We start from the raw sequence: 10,356 nt of genomic DNA, 5'->3' as shown, positions 1-10,356 counted from the left end.
CCAGGAGCAGCAATACGCGTGCGCGGGTGACACCCGCAATTGGAGGAAACCTGCGCTCATAGTGCCCCCTGCCGGGAGCCGTAGAAAGGCATTTGCCGCGTGTAGCAGTGATAACAGGAGTTACCACCACCTGAAGATATCTAACACGGGTATCGACAAAATATTGTGGGATCGGCACAATATGATCCGAGGACGAAGCCGACAACATTATTTGCAATATAGTGCACGCTATTTTTAAATTCCTGCTCATCTGTTACTGTGTTGTCTTTTATACGAGATATGAAAGATACCATTTCTAGAAACAGACGTTGCCTCAGTTACGCGCTGAATGACGTGGAGGTCAGTGCACCTTTTTTACGGATATTTGAAGAATGTAGTGGGTTCCGGCTTCTTGTTACAATCAAAACGCATTTGTAGTCACTTTGAAAGCTAAATCAGGAACCATACGCTATTCAGTGTACATACACAATACAAAATGACGCCCCCTCCCCCAAATCACGAGTGTCGAGTTACTTATATGTGACTTGTCTCGCATTCATACCACCTCCATGGCTCGTTTTACGTACTAGACTTTGGTAGCTGCAGAAAAAGTAAGTTATAGGTGGCATATGATTGCTTCAAGTGCTAATTGGCGAATGTCGGTCATTGGCGAGTCTTGTTTTCCTTCACCGTCTCTTTACTGAATATTCTGAATGAGAAACCTATGGTGAAAATTATTGCCATGGTGAATGAACTGCATGCGTTTGAGCTGATTTCAATCTGTCAATGACCTTCCGTAGCGGGTCGTCTGATAAGTGAGACCAACACGCCATTCGACTAAGTTGGTTACCCGTCGCTTCTCACTCTCACAGCAAGTAACAGCTGGAGTACCACATGTGGCAGTTCGACAGCAAAATCTCTGTTCTACCAACATACTAAACTTTCATGTCATTTGTTGTACTGCTTTTAATTTTTGGCGTATATGCTGCTGTTGTCATTTTAGTTTAATTTATAAGAACCAGTTTCTCATCACTGCGTCAGTTGCATTGTCTACCTGCTTATCAGTTGTAGTTATAAATTCGTACAATGGTTTAGACAGCTCTCCACGTAAATCTGTCTTGTGTAAGTTAATTTATATCTGTGTAATCACTGCTTCTTACATTAAATTTGTACCTATCTACTTCATCGAAGACGCTAGAACCATTAACCCAAAATTTTCATCCATTATCAAATTAACTATTTTCTGATGTCTCAGGATGCATCCTGTCAACCTGCCCTTTCTTTTAGACAAGCGTTTTTATTTATTATTTGTAAGGTGGCCGTACGAGGTGTGCTATAGTCTGATGCACTCCTGTGCGGCAATGCACAGAGTCTATTTGTGACACTTTTGGATATACCAGTGGTAGTAATTATCACCTAAAAAAAAGTTACATAATTAATTTTGTGTATGTTTACAGGCACGACTCTGCAACCCTGGCACACAATGAACAACGAAGTAACAAACCGTGCTGCGTTGGAGCGAGCGTATGGCAACAACGAACCATACACAGTGATTAGGCGTTGCAGACACTTCCATAGTGCTCAAACGAGTCTGGATGACGAGGAAAGAAGTAGCGCACCATTTCTCTGCGTACAACCGGGAACCGTAAGAGCCGAGCCCCTCGTGTTCAAAGAGCGGCGTATCGCAAGTGGAAATAGAGAAAGTCAGCTATGGATCAGTTTTCAACATCTTACACGGTATTTTGAACATGTGAAAGGTCTCCGTCCGCTGGATACGGTAACAGTTCAGCTCACTCCCATTCGAGAAGCACTCCGAATCGAGGCAGCACAGGGAATGTTGCTCCCGCGTTAGACCATTCCAGATGCCTTCTTTAGCTGGGCAATCATTAGCCCATTCTACACACAATACAGTCATACATGCTGCTTCTTTCTACTACTAAATTTTGCCTCCCATCCATACTCCACTGACACCGTACGTGGTGACTTTTTCTTCTTTCCTCGGATGGAGGAACGATTGTATCGCAGACGTCTCTGGAATGGCGACAAGGAGATTTTCTGAGGTTGAGCGTTTCCTAAACAGTCTAAGGGTAATATAACCAAGGTCTGTCCCAAGTCATTCATAGTAGGAAAAAATGTTTCACACTGAAGGGTAAATATGTACGAAAGGACTAACACCACCCCCGAGTTGTATAGTGGCAGCCTGAATTTTTCAAAGTGGTAACGATCTTGTGACTAGACCTCGTGTATGACACACTCTGCACGTTCTTTTTTTCATTTCTAAATTAATACTCTTACAACATGTTAACGCTTCTTACGGCACTTTAGCTATTTAATAATGACACAGTTTGATACTAACAGAACACGGTACTGGTAGCCTTCTCGCCATGGAAATATACACTGCCTGACAAAAAAAAAAAGTGAAGCATACAGGACATATGGTCTGATGTCAATGTAGCTTGATGAATGTACACGCCACTGATAGGTTTGTAAACTATTGGAGTAGCTATTCTGTGTGACAGGCAGAAAGGCCACCAGAGAGCATTAGAATGTTTCGTTTTCAGTGTTCTTATCAGGTCGGGTATGGTACATAAGGCTAGCAAACAGCGTCTGATATTGATTGACCACTGTGAAGGACACGGAGATACCATGTGCTCGTGCGAGACAGCGTCATCAGTACCTGAGAGAGTTTAAAAGGGACCTCACTGTGAGTCTCAGTTTCGCCAGCTCGTCGAGTCGTACATGTTGGTATGTTCCAACTGAATGTCACTATTAAATCAGGCCAAACGTCCTCAGCAACAGAAAAATTAATTCCTGTTATGGTTCACTAAAATGAGTGGAAGCCTGCATATATTACAAAATATTATAAAATTAAACACTTGCTTGACAGACTGAACTAGTACAGAAACGTGGAAACATGATGAGAAATATCCAGTAACACTTTTTAAGAGTGTGTTAGACACTTTACTTTGATGTATGACACTTGATGTATTATACGTAATGCAATTAAAACTGAAAAACTTGGCTGTCTGTTGGCTGTCTATGATACTGACACTGTGACTGAAAGTAATGGTACAGACGTTATCTGTCACTCTGTGAATAGCGACTGATAAGTCGGAAAGGTTGTCCTCTGAACGGGGCTCGAAGAACTGTGCGCCACCGCGTAGTGCACGAAATGGTGGTACAGTAGAAATGGCTAAGTTACAGAAACTGAACTGAGCCAACTGCAGACACTAAACTGTGAGAATCATCCACAGCACATCCTATTTTGTGCCTGCTGGCGGAAGAACCTCCATCAGTGCCAGTACTATGAGCAAGCGAAATTAGTCCACTGTTGACAGCGCTCTTTCTGGCGGCTGACGATCGCCGTGACGCAGAAGCAGAAAGTGGTCCCGAATAGGGACGCCATTTCGGAAACGGCTGCTCAGAACAGAGAGGCATCTGGCGCGTGGTTGTGGCAGTGTGGTGGTGGCCTCTCGCGGTTTGATGAGCCATGTACACAGCAATGCAATATCCTGATCTGTGGAGCATTCGGATAAAACAGTGACTTTACGTTGCACTGAGTGGGAACTTGAGGGAGTGCATACTCAACCCACTGACCACTAGAAGGGAGGATCACCGTACTGTGCACCAAGCACGTCACAATCCCTTTACATCTGTGGCTGCCATCGAATAATGCCTGTCTGTAACATTCTGTGTCATCCCAGGTTGTTAGACGGAGACGAGCTGTGGCCAGACTAGCACATTACCGTCCCATATGTAGGTTGTTATCAACGCCACAACACAAATGGCTGCGCTTGGAGTGGTGTTATGACTGGGGAGCATCGACAGCTGACGAGAGGCATCGCACTGTGTTCAGGGATGAACAGCAGTTCTGCACTACCCCCGATGATCTTCAACAGCAAGCATGGTAGAAGGGAGAAGTCCCATTCTAGTTTTGGAGAGGAATGGTGGTGTTACTCCTGGCGTCACGGTGTGTTAAGCTATAGAGTATGACTTCGGGTCACGACTGGTAGTGACTCAGGGCACAATGGTATATCACGGACATCCTGCGTCCTCGCGTAGTATCCTGGTGCCACTTTTCAACAGAACAATGCACTGCCACATATGACATACGTCTCTGTCTATGTGATGTTGAGGTACTTCTGTGGTCAATAAGATCGAACATATATGACCAGCTCGTACATTAGCTCTGTCCCAGTGAAGTATCCAGGATATCAAGGACCAGTTACAACGCGCCGGCCAGTGTGGCCGTGCGGTTCTGTCTGCCACGGTAGACTTCACGCATTGCTTTCTTTGACCGCCAAATGTGTTTCATTTAGCATCTCTGTTTCTCTACCTTCATTCCTTATTTTACACTTATCGTACCGTGTAGTTCAGTCTGGAACCGCGTGACCGCTACGGTCGCAGGTTCGAATCCTGCCTCGAGCATGGATGTGTGTGATGTCCTTAGGTTAGTTAGGTTTAATTAGTTCTAAGTTCTAGGCGACAGATGACCTCAGAAGTTAAGTCGCATAGTGCTCAGAGCCATTTGAACCATTTTTTTAACCAGTTACAACAGTGAGGGGAGGATACAACGGCTTTCTGACACCTTCCCATCTGAATCAGGTCAGAGGGGGAGGAACTTCATAGTGATAAGTGGGCTCACTCTGCCAAATTCTTCGTAAATTAGACTCGATTTCGTAATCGCTGAAATAAAATCACATACGCTCTCTACCTGTGAAGTTTCGTTTCCTCCTCCCATTCCTTTTTCTCGCGTTGGGCATAAGATCTAACGGCGATAAATAGACACGCCCTCTTTGAAGATAGTCACATGAATCAGTTGTAGTTGTAATGATTACCAAAGGACAAAGAGCACCTAAAACAAGTATCAGGAGTTATAGTTATGTCCTGTAAACTAGATAAAGGAATAATAGTGTCATATCTCATGGATCAAGGAGGGATTCGAAACTTGTAGTTCAGTGCAAGAGCATCTAGATGATCTGTGCCGCAAATTTTTAAGAAAAATGGATCAAGAAATCATTGTTTTTGAACATAGTAGAATATTTCGTGATGGGAAGGAGCTTCCGTTATATAAAGTCTCTGTAACGAAACATCTAAAGAAAGTGCGACTGCTGTACGATAAGTGTAAAATAAGGAATGAAGGTAGAGAAACAGAGATGCTAAATGAAACACATTTGGCGGTCAAAGAAAGCAATGCGTGAAGTCTACCGTGGCAGACTCTTATCGTAAGATTCTCACAAAGTTGTGGGCACCGTGGCAATATCAAAATGTGACCAGAATTTCTTTAGATTTTGTTGCGGATGCGGAATTCAGTTAGCATACAGACAGTTATATGTGACAGAAGAACTGAAATTGATGGCGCCAAGGCAACAGCAAAACTGCTGAACTCCGCATTTAAATATTCCTTTAAAAAGTACGGTCCACGCGTATTACCCCAGTTTCATTCTCGCACCTTCGCTAAGATGAGTGATGCAGATATTAGTGTGAGTAATACTAAGTAACCGGCGAAACCGCTAAAACTGGATGGAGTTCCTATCAGACTCTGTACAGAATTTGCGTTTTATTTATCCCTTCATTTGACCATAACAAACTTAGACCTCGAGAATGGAAACTGTGTACAGTATTTGGAAGAAACCATTGGTAACACCCGTTTACAAGAAACGCAGCAGAAGCGATCCACACAATCACCGTCCAAATTCATCGAAATCCATCTGTTGTAGAATCCTAGAACACATGATGACATCAGACGCTATGATGAGCAGAATGACATCCTTCATGCCAACACGGACTGCGAAAATCGTATTCGTGCGAAACCCAACATGCATTTTTTAACGTGACACCCTGGAAACCATAGAAAAGGCAGCTAGGTAGTTGCATTATTTCTTGACTTCTGAAGTGTTTATTAATGAAGAGTCCATCATATTTGGTATCAAACGATATTTGTGACAGGAGTGAGTATTTATCGAGTCACCGACAGATGCAGAAGTTACTTCAAAAGTGATCCACTAAAGGGTGTTGGGGCGCTCTCTCTTCGTGTCGCATATTAATGATCTGGCGGAAAATATTTATGCTACCCTTAGAATCTTTGTGGACGACGCGCTATAAGGAAGTAGTTCAAAAATGGTTCAAATGGCTTCGAGCCCTGTGGGACTTAACATCTGAGGTCATCAGTCCCCTAGAACTTAGAACTACTTAAACCTAACTAACCTAAGGACATCACACACACCCATGCCCGAGGCAGGATTCTAACCTGCGACCGTAGCGGTCGCGCGTTTCCGGACTGAAGCGCCTGGAACCGCATGGCCACACCGGCCGGCTAAGGAAGTAGTATCCGGCAAAACCTCAGAGATATTCAGTCACATTTCAAATTTGTGCAGAGACTGGTAACTTGTTTTAATGTTGATATATGTAAAATAGTGCACTTCAGAAATCGCAGAGACGTAGTATCCTAAGACCACAATATCAGCGAGTCACAACTGGAATGAGTTCACTTATATAAATAACGGGTGTAACAACTTGTGGAAATACGAAGTCGAATGAACATATACGATCAGTCATAGCTATAGTAGGTGGCAGATTTCGGTTCATTGGTAGGGTACTGGGAACATGTATTCAGCCTACAAAGGAGACTGCTTACAATACACTCATGCCCCTCATCCTAGGATATTGCACTAGTATGTGCAAATATAACTACCAGGAGATACTGAAAGTATACGAAGAGGAGCAACAAGAACGCGTGCAGAAGATTTTGACACACGGGAAAGTGTCACAGAAATGTTGAACAACTTGAACTGATACACACTTGAAAACGGAAGCTAAACATCCCGCGAAAGCCACTTACAAAGTTTCAGGAAGAAGTATTAAGTGATTAATATAGGAATATACCGCAACGTCCAAATACCGTTTCCACAGGTACCGCGAAGACAAGATTGAAATAATTGCAAAGTGCCTGGAGGAATTTAAGCAATCATTCTTCCCACACTCAATTTTTGAATGGCACGGGAGGAAATCGTAATACGTGATTGAGGGGGAAGTGCCCTATTCACAGTGGTTTGTAGAGTACAGAACTACATATACATGGTGATTCTGTTATGATGTTACTGACTTTCAGGGGAGATGAAGAAGGATAAAGAATCAATAGAAAGTTACAAGCGAAAATCGTTCTCACGCCTCTGGCAGCGTAACACAAGTACCGACACTGTTGTTGCTAACACTGTAGGGTAGGCGACATTCAGAGGTCGTTTTATGGACCAAATCAAGAAAAAACGTCTAGTAAATATAGGCTCTAAAATGCATACCTTAAGAGCTACGAGCACTTATTCATCTTCGTTGTGTGAAACACATCTCATCTAGTGAACATGTGACCACAACTCCTAACGTATGTACAATCACGGAAAAAATCTCAGGACGAGGAAGGACTTGTGCTACATAAATAAAGTTGGTAGGCGTGTTTCCACATCTGAAAAATCATATCTATTGAATTTCCGCGCCAGTGATATAAGAGTGGCGCTAGTAGCGCCACTATGAGGGTGCTATGAGGTTTGCTTTAAAATACACGCTGTAACAGTCGTGAGCGGTAGTTGCCTGTGAGACTGGACGTGGTAAGTTGATGTCAGTCAAGAATGCCATTAAGGCAACAAAGACGCCTTTAGCAGCACCTCACTGAGTTTGTACGAGGTCGTGTAACAGGGGTAGCAGAAGCAGGGTGTTCCTTCTAAGATACTGCAGAAAGGCTACACAGAAAAGTAGCCACTGCACATGATTTCTAGCAGCAGTGGTCCCGAGAATGTACGGTCGCAAGAAGACCGGGCTCCGGACGGCCACGTGGCACCAGCGAGAGGTAAGACCATCGTGAAACTTCCTGGCAGATTAAAACTGTGTGCCGGACCGAGACTCGAACTCAGGACCTATGCCTTTCGTGGGCAAGTGCTCTACCAACTAAGCTACCCAAGCACGACTCACGGCCCGTCCTCACAGCTTTACTTCTGCCAGTACCTCGTCTCCTACCTTCCAAACTTTACAGAAGCTCTCCGGCGAACCTCGCAGAACTAGCATTCCTGAAAGAAAAGATATTGCGGAGACATGACTTAGCCACAGCCTGGGGGACGTTTCCAGAATGAGATTTTCACTCTGCAGAGTGAAAATCTCATTCAAGACCATAGTGGTTGGCGTCTCACTCCCTCGCATCGTACTGCATCTGCAGAAGCAACTTGAGCAGCATTGGGCACCAAAGTGACACAGCGAAAGTGTTACAAAGCAGAGCCAGACGCCCTGTAGCGTCAATTCCATTGACCCCAAACCACCGCCATTTGCGACTTCAGTGGTGTCAAGCGAGAGTTAACTGGAGGGAAGGGTGGATTTCTGTTGTGTTTTCTGATTAAAACTGGATCTGCCTCGGTGTCAGTGATGGCCGTATGTTGGTTAGAAGGAGGCCAGTTGAAAGCCTACAACCAACTTATCTGCGTGCTAGACACACTGGACCTACACCTGGCGTTATCGTCTGGGGTGTGATTTCGTATGATAGCAGGAGCACTCTCTTGGTTATCCCACGCACCCTTTCTCCAAATTTGTAGGCCCGTCTGGTGATTCGAACTGTTGTGCTGTCTTCGATGAATAGCACTTCAGAGCTTTTTTCCCAACAGGATAACGCTAGCCTACATACGCTGTTGTAACCAAACATGCATTACAGAGTGTTGGCATGTAGCCTTGGCCTGCTCGATCAGTCTCCAATGGAGCACATATGGAACATCGTCGCACGCCAGCTCCAGCGTCATCCACAACCAGCATTAACAGCCCCTTAATAACTGACCTATAGGCCACGGCCTTGCCACAGTGGATACACCGGTTCCCGCCAGGTCACCGAAGTTAAGCGCTGTCGGGCGTGGCCGGCACTTGGATGGGTAACCATCCGGGCTGCCATGAGCTGTTGCCATTTTTAGGAGTGCCCTCAGTCTCGTGTTGCCAATTGAGGAGCTACTCGACCAAACAGTAGCGGCTCCAGTCAAAGAAAACCATCGTCACCATCGGTAGAGCGGTGTGCTGACCACACACCCCTCCTATCCGCATCCCCAGCTCAGGATGACACGGCGGTCGGATGGTCCCGACGGGCCACTTGTGGCCTGAAGACGGAGTGTTTTATTGACTGATCACGTGCAACGGGCATGGAACTCCATCCCACGAACTGACATTCAGCGCCAGTTCAAAAATGGTTGAAATGGCTCTGAGTACTATGGGACAACTTCTGAGGTCATCAGTCCCCTAGAACTCAGAACTACTTAAACATAACTAACCTAAGGACATCACACACGTCTATGCCCGAGGCAGGATTCGAACCTGCGACCGTAGAGGGTAGCGCGGTTCCAGACTGTAGCGCCTAGAACTGCTCGGCCACCCCGGCCGGCTGCACCAGTGCAACACAACGTATTCACGTGTGCAAGCTTGCATTCACCACTCTGGCTGTTACACCGGTTGTTAATGCACATGCATTTTACATTTGCTATCGCGTATCTCGCGCTTACATTAATCTGTGATGTTGCAACTTTGCAGTGTTGTTGTTTTTTCCGTCAGTGTGTTTTAGAGCCCCTATTTACCAGACATTTTTCTTATTTTGGTCTATACTACCTCATCCAAAAATATGGAAACCAAAGACCTTGCAGTAGAACAGATGTGTTTCACACTATCGAAGAAGAGCAAGTGCTCATAGCTCTTAAGGTATGCAGTCCAGAGCACATGTTTACCACACCTTTCCCTTCTTGTTTCGAACCGTATTACAACCTCTGAAAGTTGCCTACCCTACAGTCGTAGCAACGACATTAATGGTACAAGTACATCACTGTAGAGGTATCAGAACGATCTTCACAGACAGAGTCGTTTCCGGACCAGTGTTTGCGGATCAGAGTCCCTTTCCTCAAATTAATACATTTACTGTCCTCCAGCATCCATGAAAGTTTGTAATATCATAATAGAATCACCCTGCATATTCCGCAAGCCACTGTACAGCACACGGCGGTGGGCGCGTCGTGCCAACATTACTCATTTTATTTCCTATTCCACCGGCGAATTGAGCGAGGGAAAAAATAATGTTCTGTACCTGCTCTAATCCCTCTTGCCTTATTCATCTTGAGGTTGCTGCTCACTCTTGTGTTCGTGATTTTTTTTTTTTTTTTTTGCTTTCTTGTTAACACATTATGTAATTTCTGCAGCTTTCTTCCTTTACAGCAAAGCACAGAAAGCTGTAGAAACTACAGCATGTCCTAACAGGAAAGGAAATAAAGAACCCACTGCAGATGCTGCAACTTCGGCGAAACATGTCTGCGTAAAAAAGAAGCAAAATTGTGTTTGCTCAAGGCGGAACCTACCCAAAAACCTGTAACCTTA

General features: G+C 44.8%; 1 pseudogene; it reads left to right on the top strand.

Moving 5' to 3' along the window:
• The first annotated feature begins 8,793 nt into the window (after window positions 1-8,793).
• LOC124556962 lies at window positions 8,794-8,911 on the top strand (annotated as a pseudogene).
• The last annotated feature ends 1,445 nt before the right edge of the window (window positions 8,912-10,356 follow it).

This window comes from Schistocerca americana, chromosome X, assembly GCF_021461395.2.
Source record: "Schistocerca americana isolate TAMUIC-IGC-003095 chromosome X, iqSchAmer2.1, whole genome shotgun sequence".
NCBI classification, from domain to species: domain Eukaryota; kingdom Metazoa; phylum Arthropoda; class Insecta; order Orthoptera; family Acrididae; genus Schistocerca; species Schistocerca americana.
The sequence above is the reverse complement of the archived record's forward strand: the minus strand, read 5'-3'. Positions and strand labels throughout refer to the sequence as shown.